This window comes from Colobus angolensis, unplaced genomic scaffold (assembly GCF_000951035.1).
Source record: "Colobus angolensis palliatus isolate OR3802 unplaced genomic scaffold, Cang.pa_1.0 Scaffold71, whole genome shotgun sequence".
Classification (NCBI taxonomy): Eukaryota; Metazoa; Chordata; class Mammalia; order Primates; family Cercopithecidae; genus Colobus; species Colobus angolensis.
Window position 1 is genome coordinate 847,630 of NW_012120821.1, and position 20,226 is coordinate 867,855.

General features: G+C 42.4%; 1 protein-coding gene across 1 annotated transcript in view; it reads left to right on the top strand.

Moving 5' to 3' along the window:
- The first annotated feature begins 3,696 nt into the window (after positions 1 to 3,696).
- The window catches only part of TEC (tec protein tyrosine kinase), a 139,152-nt gene continuing 122,622 nt past the window's right edge, over positions 3,697 to 20,226 (top strand). The window contains exon 1 of the mRNA XM_011927314.1: positions 3,697 to 3,809. The gene's annotated coding sequence lies outside the window, so the exon portion shown is untranslated. The remainder of the gene's footprint in view (positions 3,810 to 20,226) is intronic.

Below are 20,226 nucleotides of genomic sequence, written 5' to 3' on the forward strand. Positions count from 1 at the left end.
GGAGGCTGAGGCAGGAGAATCGCTTGAACCCAGGAGGCAGAGGTTACAGTGAGCCAAGGTTGCGCCACTGTACTCCAGCCTGGGTGACAGAACAAGACTCCATCTCAGAAAAAAAAAAAAGAAAAAAAAGAAAAAGCAAGAAGCTGTAAATACAAATATATATACACATATATTTTTGCAAACCTTCCAGGTTGATTCTGTATGTCTTCTTCTGTACCACGTGGAATCTACATGTAAGTTAAAAAGAGGCATTTTCTTCTCTCAAGGAACTGAAATTATGTCAACCTGGTATTGATCATCTAAACGAATAAACTTTGTAGAAGCCATCGTGATATCTTGTAAGAAGGGAGAGTCTTGTTTCCCAAGAAGTTTATATTAATACCTTTTATTCCTGTATCTCGATTTTCTTAAAATAAAGATGGTGATACTAATATTGTTTGAATCTTCTTTTTGGAGGCAAGGGGAGAAATCTCTTTAAGCCCACTACTAGATTCCTTCTTTTGACTAGGGACCAATGTAAAAGTTTGAATTATATAGGCCCAAATGTAGTATTCTGTTTTCACCTACAAAATAAAATCAAAGAAAGACTAAATCTTTGTTTTTGATCCCACCACATTCTGAGTTCAGTTTTTACACCTTTTCCTTAATGTAGTTGAAGTTCCCTAATGGTCTCTTTTTCTGCCTCTGTGTCTCTGTCTCTTTCTCAATACTTTGCTGAAAACAATTGCCATTGTTCTCTATTATGTGATCTATGGATGGTATACCTGTGGCAATCGCCTACTTAAACTGTATGATTGATAGTGTAACAAATGTCTTATTTAGAAAACTATAACTTTATGAAAATTACCCCAACATATTAAGAATTATGTTGATCTAGGTGTTTTATTTACAGATCTGTTCTCTTTGGTTTTTCTGAGAATTAGTAGGGACAATATAGACACTTGTCTCTTTTAATTTAAACTTTATGAAGAAATTTTGTGAGGGTCTGGGTTTTCTGCCTTTTCAAACTTCATAAACATTGAGATCCTCATTACCATTGTCAAGAATATGAGCTACCATCACCTACCAAGAACAGGCAAAGCGAATTGGAAACTGGTTCTTCTAATCATCATAATATCAATTAATTACTTAAGGCAGTAGCTCTTGCCTTTTTGGGATCAGTCAATATGATAAAAGTTCTAAGTCCTCTCACTTAAAAATACACGTACATAAGCATTTTTCTTGGGAGAAAATTAACTGTATTACTATAATTATATATCTATAAGTCTCTCCTGCCCCCAACACAGTTTTTCTGCATATAGTTTCAGATGGTTTATGGTCCTGTCCCCTCAAAGTACATCTGCACTAGGGGAAATTATGTTAACTAGCCAAAACAAGTACCCGAACGGGACAAGAGGCGGGAGAGACTGGGGCAGGGAGGAGACAGTAGATCACAAAAAAGAAATTATACTAGATTCATTCAAAGTACTGGTCATTATACTCAAAGCCCTCACTGGAGAGAGGATTTGGAATCAGGTGGCTTTGGTCCAAATCTGTGCCCTCTTCCCATCTCCCCTTTTCCTAGCTAATTGTCTGACTTTTGGAAAGTCATTGAAACCTCTCTAACCCTCAGTTGTTGTTGCTGTTACTGTTTTCCCTGTTAAATCAGGGTTCCCCAGCCCACAGGCCGTGGACCAGTACTGGTCTGTGGTCTGTTAGGAACTGGGCCGCATAGCAGGAGGTGAGCGGTTGAGCGGCTGGCAAGTGAGCAAAGCTTCATCTGTATTTACAGCCACTCCCCACTGCCTGCATTATGGCTGAGCTCCACCTCCTGTCAGATCAGCCTTGGCCTTAGATTCTCTTAGGAGCACAAACCCTAGTGTGAACTGTGCATGTGAGGGATCTAGGTGGTGCACACCTTGTGAGAATCTAATGCCTGATGATCTGAGGTAGAACAGTTTCATCACCAAACCATCTCTTCCTGACACCTGTCCATGGAAAAGTTATCTTCCACAAAACCAGTCCCTGGTGCCAAAAAGGTTGGGGACCACTGTATTAAATGGAATCTTGTTCGATTTCTCAGGGTTATTACAGTGGTCAAAGGAGAAATGATATAGGAGGGCACTACTTTTAACTCCGAAGCAAGCATGAGGTGTGACAAGTATGAAAGCACTTGCCATTCCCTTAGCTTCAGCCTTGGGTTGGCCGTCTGTCCTATCATTCAGATCTCAGCTCTGCTGTTACTCCAGAGAAGCCTCCAGTAACATCATATCTAAAGTAGCCTCCCTCTTCCTTTCACTCTCAATTCCGACATCTTGCTTTATTTTAGTCAAGACACCTCACGAAGTGGTTTAATTTTTTACTTGTCTGTTGATTATGTGAGACAAGTAACAAACGTTAAGAAGCCATGCTTGCTCATTTCTGCTTGTCAGCATAATTTCACACAGCCCCTGACTCTGACCATCTGCAGTTGGCGGAAAGATGCTTTGAAGACAAAATGAGATAGAACACAGGATCCCCCCCGTGTCTTGCTTGAGCCGTTCTTGCCTTTTACTGCACCTAAGATAAAGTCTGATGAGGTTAGCAATTATGCTTCTGTAATCTATAAACAGATGTACTCTTAAGCCCAAATTGTGATGTGCTTTTACACATACTGAATCTTCATCAACTGTTTCTAAATTGAGAAGGGAAGTTGTGTGTTGGAGGGATCTGCTAGAATCTCTAAAAGACTCCTTCAGGGCTGTAGGCCTCCATCTCTAGTCCTCAGTAAGACTTCTGAATCAAACTTTCATTCTTTAACAGCTTGATTTTTAAACTTTAGACAATCACTTGTTGTCTTTCTCCTACACTAGAATAAACGTTCCCTAATGGCGGAGCCCTTGCCTCATCTTCCCCAGGCATGGGAACAGTTCCTGGTATAGGATGCACACAGATTTTGCTGATTCAGGATAGCCGTGGATACAGTGGAGAATACAGAGGAGGAAGACCTGGATTTGAAGCCTAGCTTCTCAACCCAGCTTCTCAATTTACTAGTTGGGTGACATTAGGCGTTATTTAGCTTCTCTCTGCCTCACTTGCGTCATATGTGAAATGGGGGATTCTGATAATATCAGAGAACTTTTAGTACATGTGAAGTACCTAGAACAGTGCCTGACACACAGTTAAGTCTATATGTGTTTTCTACTCTTCAGCAAGTTTAATGTTAACACATTAATAGTGCACATGACCCTCTAAGTGTATCAGATATGCACTGCTGCCTCGGGTTTCACAGGAAAACCACTTACTCTTTTGGTAAAACAGGCTGCATGGCTCCACTGCCTCGCGTCACCCGCCTGGCCTCCCACTACTTAGCGGAAGGGGAGGTGCGGTACCTAATTCCGACAGGCGCCTAGTCTTCCACAGGTGGCACTGCTCGGGGCTCTCCTGGCTGGGGGCGTTCGGGCCTCGAGGGGCGGTTCTCCTGGGATGGGAAGCCTGGGGCTAGGGAGGCTCAACACCGCCCCCGGAAACCTAAGGGACGCTCCCTGAAACTCACCAGGACGCACTTCCGACCCATTCCGGTCACTTGCCTTGAAATCGCCGCAGGGCTGCGCGAACCTGCCACCCAGGGCCCAAGTGACAGGGGCGGGGCGATCGAGGACTGGGCGGGCCTGCACGATCAGGGGCGGGGTCGGGCGTCCACGGGGCGAGCAATCGGGGCGGGACGATCAGGGGGCGGGGCGGGGCGGGGCACTTTGCTCTGGACTCTGGGGCGCTAGGCTGCGGACTTCGCGGCACAGACTGCACCTCGCAGTCTCCCCAGGTTCGCGCAGCCGCCGCGCTTCAGCCAGGTAAGGGCCCCGCGGGCCGGCTGGGGCAGCCCTGGGAGTGTGGTACTTCGGACGGGGACGGGTGGGGACGGGAATGAGCGCGGCAAGAGGTGGCTTCCCCACGCCCCTCGAGGAACGGAAACGGGGAAGGATTTTCTCCCCTCCGTGCCACAGTGAGCGCGGGAGCGCCGTGTCTGGGTCTCCTTTTCGGTCGGGGAAGGAGGGACAGGTGCGCACCGTGGCGCAGCCTCCCCTTCCTGCCGGCGGTCGACTCTCCACCTCCCCAACTCCTGCACTGACCTCTCCTAAGGAACACCCACCTCTTTTTCCTGAAGTTCCAGGCCCGAGGCCGCCCCGCAGCAAGTTCAGCGTTGGGGTCACGTCCCAGCGGCGGGCAGGGCTGCTGCCTCCTCTCGGGTTGGGCGGCGGCTCGATCTTGATTGAAATTTGGCAGTATCGGCCAAGATGTTCCGCAGTTGCACATGTCCGAGTGCCGCACCCAGTCAAGTTCACGTTCTCTTCCCCACCCCATCCCCAATCCCCCGACCACCTCGCCCCGGGAAGTTGTGTTTCAATATTGAAAACAGATGCCCTGCAAATATATGTACTTCTTGGAAAAACTAGTGCCTTGACCTGGGAGTGTGCACTTTCCTAATTTTCTTTAATCCTAAATTTCTTGTGGATTTTATTTTATTTTCCCGTGGACGTGTAACATGGTATTGTGTACCACGTTTGGAAACAATCTCATCCATTGCTATTCTTTGGAAACTGGAATATTTGATTCGAAAGACTGATCTTAATGTTAACTTGGAACAACAGGATGGCTGATGGCTAAGTGGATTTGAAGATTATCCAAAATAGTTATAAGTTTTGCATGTATTCCTTGTAGTTTTCCAGTGAATGCTCATTTTCCTCTTGGGAAATTCTAAGAATTTACTCACTTCTAGATTATTCTCTACTAAAGAGCTGGGGAGAAACAAACCAGCGGATCTCCCAAATAAAGTTTGGGATTTAACAGTTTTAGATCTTGACACTGGTAGCTGCTTACTCTGCAATAATCACCTGGAGTAAGGGATATTATGATTTATCTCTAAGGGGAAAATAGAAGTCTGGGTAACTTTCACATTATGTATTTGAAAGTATTTTTTGATTTGGTTACATTTTCAATGTTTATGAAAGACTTACACTTTCCTCATACTCCAGTTAATCTGATCCATATATTACACTCTTGCCAACGCAGATACTGTGGTGTGTTTATGTTGATGATCTTGACTCTTCTCACAAGAGTGTGTACATTCTGGTCTGTGGAACTGTATAGGCCAAGTGTTGTAAACTCATGCAGTCAGCACTCTACTCTAGTTGGCAATGCCTTTGCCCCACATAGGTCCAACTAGAATTTTCACATCTTCCCAAATAGGAAAGGATATAGAATATTAATGTATACTCTAGCATTTTCAACCTACTTTATTCTTTATCAAGATAATCATGTTTTCTCAGCAGCTAGTTACTCAAGGGCAGGAACTATGTTTTACCAAACCATGGAAAATAAAGCTCAGAGAATGGCAGCCTTTGCTTCCTTAAGTTGATCCTTGACAGAGAGGTTGGAAGGGTTGTGAGCAGGGTCTGGCCTACTTCTATGCTTGGGAAAGAATTACTGGCCTCTCTGCCTTCCTCCAGGCATCCAGAGTGCTGGGAGACTGGGCTTTGGGCCTCCAGCCACACCTCTGCCTACAGGTTCCTCCCAGTTGACCAGGTTGGTGCCTCTCCTCCCTGCCCCAGCTCTTCCAGTTCCTTAGCTTCCACCCCACCCCTCCCAGATTGTCACCCCTAGAAGAATCACCATATTGTTCAGGGCAGGGTTACTTGGTCTGCAGAGTCAGCGTGAGTGTTGGTCTTCAGCATGGTGCTGGTTCCCCATGGATGCTCCTTAGATGTCTGTTGCTTCAGCGCCTTTGTTATGCTCCCTTCTTGTCCAGTCTACAGCAGGAAAAGTGGAGTTACTGAAGTCAAACCCAGATCAACCGTCTTGGGGGCCAGCTGCCTTGGTTGGACTAATTATGATCATAAATTGGGCATTCAGGTCTGTTGGAAAAGAGTGAAATTGGCTCATGGTCACTGGCAATTGTAAAATTATCCTGTATGATGTGGTTATGCTATTATAAAAAGTTTGTGGAAAAATAAGAAACAACCCAGAGGGTAGGGGCTTAGTAGTCACCTCCACCTCCAAACACGCCTCTGCTTGGGCTTGCTTTATTGTCGGTACCCCAGCTCAACCAATTCTTCTGGGATTGGATTGTAACAATTAATTTCCCCACCATGTTTGACTGCTCAGAGCTCAGATGACCACAGCTACTGTAGTCTAGATGTAGAAAATTACATATTCTTTTGTTTAGAGAAAGAAGGATGGGCTTTTTCAAAACAGATTGTTATTAGGGAAACAAAGAAAAAGCAAAGAAATGTAAAAATGTGTGGGCACAGAAGCTGAAGTTTGTTTTGTTATGGTTTATAAACTTCTATCCAAGTTACATTTCTCCCTTTCCAGAAACAACCACTTATAATTCTTTGGCATTTGTTGCTTGTAGTTGATACTTCTTGAATTTTTCAATTTTAAACATTATCTGTTGACTTCCCACTGTGGAAGATGATGAGTTGGCTCTCTTTTTCCCTCCAACCCCCAACACAAGTACAACTTCCCTATTTTCCCATTCTTGCAGTCGTTAAAACAGAATATTGAATAATGGTTAGATCAAAATTCACAGCTAAGCCAAGCATAACTTTTTTTTTGGTTTTTTTTTTGAGACGGAGTTTCGCTCTTATTGCCCAGGCTGGAGTACAATGGCACGATCTTGGCTCACCACAACCTCTGCCTTCTGGGTTTAAGCAATTCTCCTGCCCCAGCTTCATGAGTAGCTGGGATTACAGGCATGCGCCCACACACCCAACTAATTTTTGTATTTTTAGTAGAAATGGGGTGTCTCCATGTTAATCAGGCTGGTCTCAAACTCGTGACCTCGGGTGATCCACCCACCTTGGGCTCCCAAAGTGCTGGGATTACAGGCGTGACTAAGCATAACTTTTTATTTTCCTTGGAGTTAATAATAGATTTGTTTGTTTATTTTATTTATTTTGTGCTCTTCATTGATTAAACCCACAGCTCTTGGCCAGTTTTCCAAATTCTCCCTCAATTGACCAGGTATTTTGTCAATTTCGTTTTCCTGATGAAGCTGTTCCTGAGCCTACTGGCTTGCTATAATCCAGACTGGGTGCCTTCGGTACTTCGGCACGCTTGTCACTCCAAGAGCTCCCTTTGTTATCACTCTGGAGATTCTCATCATTTGTTTCTTGTGTTGGATCTCCTGGTACCTGTAGCACATGTCTTCCTCAGTCTTAGTTGACTCCCTTCTTTTGGCAGAGCCCATCCTAAAGGAGTTTTCTGGAGTAGGATGCCTAGAGGTCTACTTTTCTGAGACTGTAGATGCCTGAAAATATCTGTTTTCCACTGACAATTGATAGTTTGGCTGAGTGTAGATTTCTAAGATGGCAATTTTGAAGGCTTGTTCTATTGACTTCCACTTTGTGGTATTGCTGTTGAGAAATTTAGAACTGTACTGATTCCTCAGCTTTTTCTTGTAATCTGTGTATAGATTACGATTTGCTGGGTCCTCTCTGGAAGTTTATAGAATTTTCTCTTGACCTCCAGAGTCCAGAAATTTCACAACGCTGTGCCTAGATTTGGGTCTGTTTTCATCCATTCAGTTGGGCTCTTTGAATCTGGAAACTTTCATTCTTCAGTTTGGGAAGTTTTCTTACATTATCTCATTGGTAGCCAGGCATGGTGGCTCATGCCTATAATCCCAGCACTTTGGGAGGCCAAGGCAGGCAGATCACCTGAGGTCAGGAGTTTGAAACCAGTCTGGACAACATGGTGAAACCCCGTCTCTACTAAAAATACAAAAATTAGCCAGGCATGGTGGCTCACACCTGTAATCCCAGCTACTCAGGAGGCTGAAGCAGGAGAATCACTTGAACCCGGGAGGCAGAGGTTGCAGTGTGCTGAGATCGAGTCACTGTACTCCAACCTGGGCAACAGAGTGAGACTGTGTCTCAAAAAAAAAAAAAATATATATATATATATATATATCTCATTGGTAATTTTTTCCCGCTCTATTTTTTGTGTCTATGAGAAACTCATATTGTTTAGATATTGGCTATTTTGGACTGGGCCAAAAATAAGTTTTTCATGACTGTAATCATGACTATTTAAAATCAAAATCTCTATTTTTTTGGTTGCCTGAATATATACATATGTATCTTTATGTGTGTGGTTTGTGTGTCTATTTCTTTCTGGTTTTTGTTTTATAGTGTCAGTGTCTTCTCCCTTCTCCCTGAGAAGCTTCATGATTTTTTGGAGCAACTTTTTTTCCTTCCTGCACAGATTCAGTTTCCCTAGTGGCTTTTGTCTTTTCATTTGTTTAGGTTTCTTATCTTTCATGTTAGAGGTTTTCCTTGTGTAACTAATGCCTTTGGTTATCTGCTCATACTTGAGAGGGGGATTAAAAAGCAGAAGATCTGGGGTTCAGGCAGGTGGCTCATGCCTGTAATCCCAGCACTTTGAGAGGCCGAGGTGGGCGGATCACTTGAGGTCAGGAGTTTGAGACCAGCCTGGTCAACATGGTGAAACCCTCGTCTCTACTAAAAATAAAAAAATTAGCCAGGCGTGGTGGCATGTGCCTGTAATCGCAGCTACTCAGCAGGCTGAGGCAGGAGAATCGCTTGAACCTGAGAGGCTGAGGTTGTAGTGATCCGACATGGTGCCACTGCACTCCAGCCTGATGACATAGGGAGACTCTGTCTCAAAAAAAACAAAAACAAAAACAAAAAAAACTGAAGATGTGGATGAGCTTGTTGACTGGGGAATTCATGGTAGGGGGATCTGGCTGGGCTTTTTATTTGGGGAACCTCTGTTGTCGTTACCTCTTAGGCTGGTGAGAGTCCTCAGAGAAGGCTTTTCCAGTCTTGCCCCCAGAGATGACGGAGAGCCTGGTTGCCAGTAATCTGGGAACTAAGTGGAGAAGAAGACTGGAATCTCAGCATCCAGTAAGCAGATGTGCATATAACCCCTTTACGCTGTTTGTGTACAGACTCCCTGAAGGGTGAAGGAGTAGGGAGGAAACTCCAGGTTTTTTGCTGGGGTAGAGAAGGGGCAGTCACTTAACTGCTTGGAGTGGCTAAAGGGATCTGTGAGATCCAGCTTTTTTTTTTTTTTTTTTTTTGAGACGGAGTCTTGCTCTGTCACCCAGGCTGGAGTGCAGTGGCCGGATCTCAGCTCACTGCAAGCTCCGCCTCCTGGGTTTACGCCATTCTCCTGCCTCAGCCTCCCGAGTAGCTGGGACTACAGGCGCCCGCCACCTCGCCCGGCTAGATTTCTGTATTTTTTAGTAGAGACGGGGTTTCACCATGTTAGCCAGGATGGTCTCGATCTCCTGAGCTCATGATCCGCCCGTCTCAGCCTCCCAAAGTGCTGGGATTACAGGCTTGAGCCACCGCGCCCGGCCGAGATCCAGCTTTTTAAAAAGACTTTAAAAAGTCACTAATTTTTTAGCCCACCCCTTTTTTTATAGAGGGTTCAATTGCCTTTAATTATTTAACCTTCTGGAGATTCCATGGTGTAAATCAGATTGTTTCTTGGCTTCTGCTTATTCCACCAAAATGTTTTTGCTATTGTCTCTTCACTCATTCTCTCCATCCTTGCTGATTGATACATGAAATAAAAAAAATTCTTTATTGTCATTGTCTTAGGCTTTCAGAAGGGAGAAAAAGTAGAGGTTTTTGTCCAGTCTGCTAATAGTGGCTGGAATACAATTTCTTTACCAACTTCTATCCAGAGACTGGCACCATTCAGTCATAGCAGTGTGTTGCCATTTTCCCCTTCCTCTGCCCATAGGAAACATTTTCGGGTAAGGCTGGGCTGCTGAGTCCAGTTTGGACCTCAGATGCCTTCATATACAACTCCAAGTGTCCACTACCAATTGATCGTAGTGGTCATAGGGGGCAAAACCTATATCTTAGGTTGGGTGGTACATAGGTTACTGGTCATAGAGCCCTTGTTCCTGTTTCTTCCTTTCTTTTTTTTGGAGGGGAGACAGAGTCTCACACTGTCACTGCCGGAGTGCAGTGGCATGATCTCAGCTCCCAGGTTCAAGTGATTCTCCTGCCTCAGCCTCCAGAGTAGCTGGGCTTACAGGTGTGCGCCACCACACCTGGCTAATTTTTGTATTTTAAGTAGAGACAGGGTTTTACCACGTTGGTCAACCTGGCCTCAAACTCCTGACCTCATGTGATCTGCCTGCCTTGGCCTCCCAAAGTGCTGAGTTTACAGGCGTGAGCCATTGCCTGGCCTATTGTTCCTGTTTCTTGAATTCACTTTGTTTAGGATGACTCTGCCATCTCGACCTCTGAATGTTTTACCTTTCAGTGAAGTGCAGCTTCTGTAAGTCCAATATTATTTTAATCTGAAAGATGGGATTGGTGTCATTGATGGCCATGTGGCCTCAATGGAAATTATCATTATTTCCTTCTGGAGGTCAGTTTATCACATAACTGCCTTACCAGCAGCAGCACCCTTACTTCCCTTTTCCACTTGTGCCCTTCTTGGAATGTGCACCAAGTTCCTGTTTCTGGCTGGGCTGACCTACCCTGCCATTTGTGGATGATCACAACTTTCCCAACGTTATTTTATCAGTTGAGTCATTCCTCAGGCTCCCTTAGTGGCCTGTGAACTTCCAGCGTCCTCTCCCAGTTGCTTTGTAACATCAGCATTCTTTATGTTTACACACATGATGACAAGAGTCAATTTCCACAAAAGTAGGATAATTGTTCCTAAGTCATCTTATCTGTGCCGAAAAAGCAAAGCTCTTATCTTCCCATGATGGCAGCTATGCATTGGCAATACAGAAAACAGAAGCGCTGGCGACTGTGACAATGGAGTGAGTGCAGTAGTGACTTTATCTCTGGAGGATGACAGGTGGTTTAAAAGGCTTTTTCAGCAGGTACCACTAGGCACCATTGTGAACAAAAGCTTGTCTAGTAGGGATATTGCAGAGCTCATTCCTCACACTGTGCTTCCACAAGCATCTTTCCCTTTTCTAAACAAAGCCTTTGAAGTCGTTGGAACCTCCCTTTTCCATGCAGTATAGTTTTTCTCTAATGTGCTATGTCTTCACAGAAGTTCTTTCCTAGGGAAAGCATAGTACCAAGCAAGTACTTAATATACTGAATGACTTTTCTAGATAATTTTGGACACTTTACAGTTAAGAAAAAATGATATTTGAGCCAAGTGTGGTGGCTCATGGCTGTAATTCTAGCACTTTGGAAGGCCGAGGCAGGTGGATCATTTGAGGTCAGGAGTTCAAGACCAGGTTGGCTAATATGATGAAACCCCATCTTTACTAAAAATACAAAAATTAGCCAGGTCTGATGGCACGTGCCTTTAATTCCAGCTACTGGGAAGCTGAGGCAGCAGAATCTCTTGAACTTAGGAAGCAGAGGTTGCAGTTAGCTGAGATCGCACCACTGCACTCCAGCCTGGGCAACAGAGCAAGACTCTGTCTCAAAAAAAAAAAAAAAAAAAGATAATTACCCAAGTTGTACCCAACAATCTAAATTCTCTAAATTCTTGATTAGGCTTTCATATCACTTTGTCTATATATGGATTGAAATATAGAGCATTCAATTTACGTTTTCTTAAGCATATTGTTTCTTGTATTATTTAGAAATATTCTTCACTGAAAACATTCTTGGAACAACAACATACATTATTATCATTATTTTCCATCCATATATTTCTTCTTAGCATAGTGTTATGATTATCTTGGTTTTTATGGCTACAAGGAATGGCTTTTGGAGGAGGGAGGGAAGTAAGTATTCATTATGTTATCTCATCAGTTTTACGTTTCTAAAGGAGGAACACTTTTGTTTGGATTTCTACAATATATACTTTTTCCTTTTGTAACTATATGTCATTTATTTTTCAAGGTTAAAACTTTTAACCTTGAAATGCTTACAATAGAGTATCAAAGTGACAAACTTTAACTTGTCGTATACTATATGAGATACTTACAATGCGAAACTCCCTGTCAAGTATCCCACTCTTTTTATTTTTAATTTTGGTGACGTTATAATGTGATTTAGTAGGAAAAACCTTTGATTTTTCTTCTCTTATCCTGCGTGGAATTCCAATGATATCTTTTGTTCCTATTTCCTTAGAAACTCTTAATGTCCGCATATACTCCTCAATATTATGTTTCAACCACATGACTGCCCCAAAAATGAAACTGGCTTTTTTTCTTATAAGAGTGATTTAAAGTTTCATTTTTCTGTCAATATGATTTAAGCATGCAACAAAGTTAGTTTTTACCATTAGGGTTGTTTTTGTTTCATAGAAGGCAGTTGATTTCTTCATTTTCCTGCTTGGGTGATAAAAATGCTTGATCCTTTAACCATTCAGGGAAACTGAAAAACAATTTAACTGAGTTTGAATGCTGTCAGACATGTAAATTTAGGTATACATGCTTCTAAATTTTTTTAAGGATTGTGAGTGTCTTTGTCACATACTTAAACTAGTTATAGAAGCATTGCACAAAATAATTCTTGTTCATAAGTTCTGGAGTCCTAGCCAGAAGACATTTTTTAGGCTCAGAGCTGTTGACATACCCTCTTGCTTCCCTCAGGCAAAAATTTGATCTTTGGGTGCCACCATGGTTCTCAGACACCTGGTGTGCTCCTTAGACTCTCTTTGCCATCATGAAAAAAATTGTCATTTTCTCGAGTTTTATATATTCCTTGTTAGAAGATGTAAACAATATTGAAGCTTACAAAGAAGAAATTAAAAATAACCCTGAAACCATTCCAGAGAGAATCTTTGTGAATCCCCTTCCAGTCATCTCTATTATCATCTGACTTTTAAAAAATCTTTAGCAATGTTCTAGAAAATAATTAAGGAGCATTATGTTACAACTGTTTATGTAACTCCAAATTCTATAATCTTTATTTATATACTGATAGTTACTTTATGACATTGTAATTAGTCCATGGATAATTTTCTTTGGGTAATTCTCTCATGTTCGCATACAGTGGTATTTTGAAGCACTCCCCAGTTGTTGGACGTTTAGATTTTTTTTTTTTCTTTTTTTTTTGTTTTAGAGACAGAGTCTTGCTCTGTTGCTTGGGTTGGAACGCAGTGGTGCCATCATCATAGCTTACTGCAGCCTCAAACTCCTGGGCTCAAATAGAAGGTTTGAGCTTCAGCCTCTGGCTTCAACCAGAAGCTGCAGATGCATACGACTGCACCCAGCTCATTGAAACAAAAATTAAGTAGTGATGAAGTCTTGCTGTGTTGGCCAGGTTGGTCCCGAACTCCTGGCCTCAAGTGATTCTCCCACCTCGGCCTCCCAAAGTTCTAGGATTGCAGGTGTGAGCCACCACACCTGGCTGATTTCTAGCTTCTATTCATCAGTTTTAGAAGGTCATAAAATAACTCACTAGCTATGTGAAGTTTCCATTTTTCTTTTTTGACCTTTTAGAATAACAGTATCTCTGTTATGTGAGGAACAGGAAGAGCCAGAACGCTTGAGGCCATGTTACATACCCAGTTATAGGTCAGATAAAACTAGAAGAACCTGACAGGTCATTTGCAGAGGCTGTGTTCTTGTTGGTAATGTGTGCAGCCTCATTTCATCTTACTGGATATCTATAGGAAAAGTTTCCAAGAATCAGGAACAAAACATGGAAGAGTTGTTATATAACTGTGCAATGACATTTGACCTCAGTACCTGGTCTAGGGTTTATGAAACTTTGTGTGATCCGGGAAGGCATCTTATGTCCTCAGGAAATTCCAACCTTCCTATCCATTGCCCCATTTCTCTACTGCTTGGGTAATCAGGGCTCAGTAAGGTATGCAAGGCAACCAGCAATGTTAGAGAATTTTGCATTAATGTAGTTTCTTGATAAGAACTACAGTGGAGTGAGCTCCTGTTCAGATTTTTCCTCTGACATCTTTCTTTCTTTCTTTCTTTCTTTCTTTCTTTCTTTCTTTCTTTCTTTCTTTCTTTCTTTCTTTCTTCTTTCTTTCTTTCTTCTTTCTTTTCTTTTTTTGAGACAGAGTCTCACTTTGTCACCCTGGCTGGAGTACAGTGGCATGATCTCAGCTCTCTGCAATCTCCACCTCCTGGGTTTAAGTGATTCTCATGCCTCAGCCTCCCGAATAACTGGGACTATAGGCATGTGCCACCATGCCCGGATAATTTTTGTATTTTTAGTAGAGGTGAGCTTTTGCCACATTGGCCAGGCTGGTCTCGAATTCCTGACCTCGAGTGATCCGCCGGCTTCAGCCTCCCAAAGTTCTGGGATTACAGGCATGAGCTACCACGCCCAGCCCCTTTGTCATCTGTCTAGATATCATGGTCTAATGTTTAAAGGCTTGGGTGGATTTCTTTTTTCTTAACTTTTATTTTAGGTTTGGGGGTACATGTGAAGGTTTGTTACACAGGTAAACACGAGTCATGGGGGTTTTTGTACATACTGTTTCATTACCTTGCATGGATTTCTAAGTTAACTATTAACTGGAATTATTTTCCTGTACTTCAGGTTTTGCATCTATTCAACAAACTATAATGACACATAATTAACAGTTCACTTTAGAAAGATTCATGGCCTAATGCTTGTAAAGGACTTTGAGCTTCTCTGAGAGTGTTTTATACACAGTCATGAACAAGGAGATGGCTTGTTCTATTTGGCAAAGGGCAAGTATATTATGCCCATTTTATAGATGAGAAAAGAGAGCCTCATAGAAGATAATGGTTTGCTTAGACTCATGGTAAATTTAATGTAGTGTCTGTAGGAATTTTCCTTGGACTTTGTGGAATGAATGAACTCTAAAATAAATTCTGCGTGAGTGTATGTGTAGGGAAAGTGGATTTATACTGTTTTAAGCAAATACAACATTTTGGAGCAGAGGATGCCCCTTTGAAAGAGGGGAACCATGTTAGACAAATTCACTAGAGTTCTTAAAGAGAATTAAATAAATAATCAGGGAAGCCAGGGATAAACTGATTTTCCAAGTGATTTTGAAAAGACCCCACACAAAGTCTGGTAAGTAAATTTAGTCAGCAAGAAGTTGGGAAAAATATTTTTGAAAATCGGGACTCAGGAGAGGGCTAAAAGATGAACAAAGGTTAGGCACAGTTGGACATTTCTCAGAATGTTTATCAGAATACAGATATGATTGAACTAGTCTGGTTATTATTTTTAAAATAAATTACATACAAGAGGGAGTATACAGTCTACATGAACCCTTTGGGACATGAAAAAGCTGAACAGTTGATCTCAAGTCTATGCAAAATGGCAGAGAAATAAAGAATGCCTTTAGGGCCAGACGCAGTGGCTCTCCTGTAATCCCAGCACTTTGGGAGGCCAAGGTGGGCGGATCACTTCAGGTTAAGGAGTTTGAGACCAGCCTGGCCAACATGGTGAAACTCTGTCTCTACTAAAAATACAAAAATTAGCCAGGTGTGGTGGCACATGCCTGTAATCCCAGCTACTCAGGAAGCTGAGGCAGGAGAATTGCTTGAAAATGGGAGGCAGAGGTTGCAGTGAGCGAGATTGTGCCATTGCACTCCAGCTTGGGTGACGGAGTGAGATTCTATCTAAAAAAAAAACAACAAAAATATGCATTTAGATAAAATGAATCTATCTGTACATGCAGATGTACATTCCAATGTTTGATTCAAGAAAGAGATTCAGATATTATAAAGTCTTAACTGAAAACATTCACTAACTTTATGACTTGGAACAGAAATTTCTAGTGTTAGCTGTTGGCACAAATAATTAAATGCCAGTTTTACCCATTTTCATGTTGCTTCAGCATCTAAGATAATTTTTTCACTGCTCATTAATGTGTCTTAATGACATAACAGATTTAAAGAAAGCAAATACATTTATCAGTGGTATAGAAGATTGAGGAAAATACTTCCATCCAACTTTTCAGTCTAGAAAGATAAATGAGGAGGCATGTGGACAGGGTGCACCCCCTTGTACTATGGCAAACTGAGCTAAATAACACAAATGAAATCATTTGCACCTTCTTTATTCCCAAGTAATAAACATCCCAAATATCTATTGGGCATATATGATGTGCCAGGCTGCATGCTAAGCTCTTTACATAGAGTATCAGATTTAATCCTCCAGGCAGCCCTTTAGGGTGGGTAAGATTACTTTCAGCGTTTTACAGATGAAGAGATTGAAGTTCAGGGAGGTTCTGTAACACTTGGTAAGTGGTAAGTGGTGGAGCTGGAGTCCAGAACTCTGCTGAGCTCCATTCACTGAGCTATGCTCCTCTCCTCTCTCTGTCATATTTTCCCTCCTTGTAAACAGAGCTGGACAACCTAGAAGGAAATATGAAGGCCTGCTTCAAATAAAACCAAGCAGTCAGTTTCTCTGGATATCGCCCAAGCCCCTTAACTCTATAGGTCTTAAGATGTCTTCATAGCAGCACTGTTGAACAGAAATATTCTCTAAGCCACATATGTAATTTAAAATTTTCTAGTAGTCACCTTAAAAAAAGAAAAAGCAACAATAATATATTTCATGTAAGCCATATATAAAAATATTATAATTTCATGTAATCATATAAAATTATTGAGATACTAGAAATAACTTGGGAGAAATACAGTACAGGACATCTTTTGTAATGCAGCAGATAGAGTGAAATGTAGTTCTACCAAACAATGAGGTTGTGATTAATGGAAAAAAATATTATTTACTGCTTAAGTTCTACATTTTAAATTCATGTTTATTAAAATTGAATAAAAAACGTGGTTCACCATTCACACTGGCTTCATTTCAAGTGCTCATTAGCTGCTAGTGGCAAGTGACTGTCATATTGAACAGTGCAGCTCTATAGCAAAAGCTACTCTCTGTCTCCTAAGGACCGGGGACTCCTAGACACTCCATGCCCATCCCTAACTCCTGATTCCTCTCAGCATCCATCTTATTTTCCCGGCCTATGCCCAGAACTGCTATATATAATGTGCAGGTTATACACTACAAAATTCTGAGATGGCGTTTATATTGTAGACTCAGTAGATTTGCTTATTTACTGCAACAGTTTTTAGGAAGATAGAAGTAAAGTTTTTAAAAGAAGAGACACTTTTTCCTAATTTATGCAAAAATACTTTTTTTTTTTTTTTTTTTAAGACAAAGTCTCACTCTGTTGCCCAGGCTGGAGTGCAGTGGTACAATATCAGATCACTGCAGCCTCTCGACTTTCCAGACTCAAGCGATCCTCCCTCCTCAGCCTCTCTAGTGGCTGGGACTACAGGCAGGCACCATCACTCCTGGCTAATTTTTTTTTTTTTTAATGTTTTGTAGAGACCGAGTTCTGTCTTGTTGCCGAAGCTGGTCTCGAACTCCTAGGCTCAAGAGATCCACCTGCCTCAGCCTCCTAAAGTGCTGGGATAACAGATGTAAGCCATGCTTACATAATAATTACATAATAATGCCCGGCCACAGAGGCGTTATTTTTAGCAGGGTAGGCGGTGGATTGTAGCCTTTCTGTCTCTTCCTCACATTCCGGCAGCTGGTCCCATGGCATTGTTCTGTTGTACGCTCAGCACTACTCCAGTGCCCTGCCTGTGGCTGAAAGGGTAGAAGCAGCCTCAGTCAACCTCTCCTCCTCCAGAAATACTGTCACAGAGCCATAGTCATTCTTCATGGTAGTTTACCTTGGAGCCATATGTGTGTTACTCATAATTATATTCCCAGTGCTTAGTGAACAATAGGTGCTCAGCATGTTTATTGATTTGAATTGTTATCTTAGCTTTGACTCAGTATTTGGGCCTCTGCATTGTGTCCTCAGTTGTCCTTAATGATAACTTAAAGTGACCCAGGGCTGATTTATCCAAATGCTGACCTTGCCCTCTCTTTCATGGAGTCACAGATCACCCTTCATGTGGTACCCTTGTTCTGATAATACTAATTGTCATTATTATTATTTTTACTAATAATAGCTGCCATTGATTGATCACTTACTTTGTATCAAGCATGTGCTTAGCAATTTATGTAAATTATTTCATTTAATCCTCTCACAATATCTCTAGGAGGTAGGTACTATTTTACAATGAGGAACCTCAGTTACTGAGAAGTTTACTTACCTGAAGTCATACAGCTAGTAAATGTCAAAGGTGACCTTTAAAACCAGTTCTGTCTGACTTCAAAGCTCTCTCAAGTGCCCTTTTGGTATCTGGGGCCTTCCTGATAAGTGACTGTGCTGTAATGGACTGATTATTTGTCTGCCCAGACTTTCTTCTTTTGGGGAACTACTCTGTCCCCAATTCATGTGGTTTGGGTGAAGTTGACACTACCCAGGGATGATCATGTGATTCAGCCTTGGCCAATCGGAGCAGTCCCTCCATTTGACCAAGTGATTGGCTCAGGGGTTAGCATGTACCCAGTCTGGCTCAATGGGACTCTTCTGCTGGCATTTAGGAAAGGCGAAACTCTTCCTCTGGGATTTAACCTGGAGTGATGTAACCTGGAGCTACTGGTGGTCATTTTTCCCTGCTCCATGGAGGAAGCCGCAGTATAAGAGAATGAGGCCGTGAAGTGAGAAGTAGCACTGCACGGTGGTGGGAGCACACTCAGCATTGTTTGAAGTGCAAGAGTCAGTTGTGCCAGGACTTCTCAATTATGTGAGCCAATATGTTCCTTTTGTTGTAGTTTGCTTAATTCTAATTATGTGCATTTGAAAGAACCCTGGTTAATACTATACCGACTTTTCAGAAGATGAGTATTTTTGTCTTGGATTCCCTATGCCATTGTCTGTCTGCTCTTGGTCATCCACTACTTTTTTGGCCTTTGTGCCTACTTGGTGCCTTGCAGGCCTTTCATCCCTGTAGACTGCACCATGTTCAGTTTGCTCTGTACCTTTTAGGTCAATAAGCCCTGCCCTAGTGAAAGGAGGTCTCACACCCAACACCTCCTCACCAACAGCCCCCACCCCTCCATCCTGCCCTATGGCATAGCCCACAAATGGACCTGGGTGGGAAAAGGATTTTGCCATGAGTGGAACATTAGAGAAATCTGTTCTTCATAGACATCAGAAAAATTACTCATTCAACCTACTCTTTGGATGCTGATCAAAGACTGTTGAATGCTAACCTCATTTGGCCTCTGACACCATCTGGGATCTCAGCCAGTTTAGGCGGAGGCCTTGCCTCTTATCCCCAGGTTTTTTGGCCACTAGCCTTTCTGATCAACTATCTTTCTATGTACTGTCAAGCCTCCTATGATTTTGAACTTCCATTCTTCTGTTGGCTGCCTTCCCAAATCTTTTCGGTGACCCTCTGAGAGCATTGTTCCACTGTGAATCAACTCTCTCACACCGCAGCCTCCCCACAGAATAACAGCATTCCCTTCTCTGCAGCTCTCTCTGCTATAACCTACTCCTAGCTTCCCTTTGCCACTTCTAGGGCATCACTTTTCTGCCTTCATGCAAAACCCCTTTGTCCTTTAGGGTTCAAACCATTCATGCAGATACCCTCCTTGTCTCTCCTTTTGCCACCAACCTCTTTGTCATTCTCCCTGATTGACTCACCTGGTTCATGGTCATCTCCCAGCTTGGCTATCTCTACATTCATAGATACAACCAACTTTTTATGTTTGCATTAATTGTGTAGTTGTCTTGGGGATAGTTAACGGTAGTTGTTAATCATGACAGGAGTGGAAAATAAGGGAGACTTCATAAAAGAGATTACCTATGATCAGGGCCTTGAAAAATGAATAGGATTTCAACAGGTGGAAAAACAGGGAAGAGCCTTCCAGAGAGAACAACTCGAGCAGATACATAGCGATATGAAAAGGCCTGGTATGTTTGTTTGCTTGAGTCCTGGGACACAAGTGGTAGGAAAGGAAAAGGGAACTCAGATTGAACTGGACATGATTAGGCCAGGCTCGGTGGCTCACGCCTATAATCCCAGCACTTTGGGAGGCCTAGGCGGGTGGATCACCTGAGGTCAGGAGTTCAAGACCAGCCTGGTCAGCATGATGAAATCCCATCTCTACTAAAACTATAAAAGTTAGCTGGGTGTGGTGGCACATGCCTGTAGTCCCAGCAACTTGGGAGGCTGAGGCAGGAGAATTGCTTGAACCTGGGAGGTGGAGGAGGTTGCAGTGAGCGGAGATTGTGCCACTGCACTCCAGCCTGGGTGACAGAGCGAGACTCTGTCTCAAAAAAAAAAAAAAAAAGAATTGGACATGATTACATTTATTTAGGATTGAGGAATGACCCTAAGGAGTATGCAGGTGGAAGAATGCAAGAGAAAGAACAAAAAGAAGAGGGGAATGATGATCTTTTAAATGACAAGATCAAAACTTTATTGGAGTG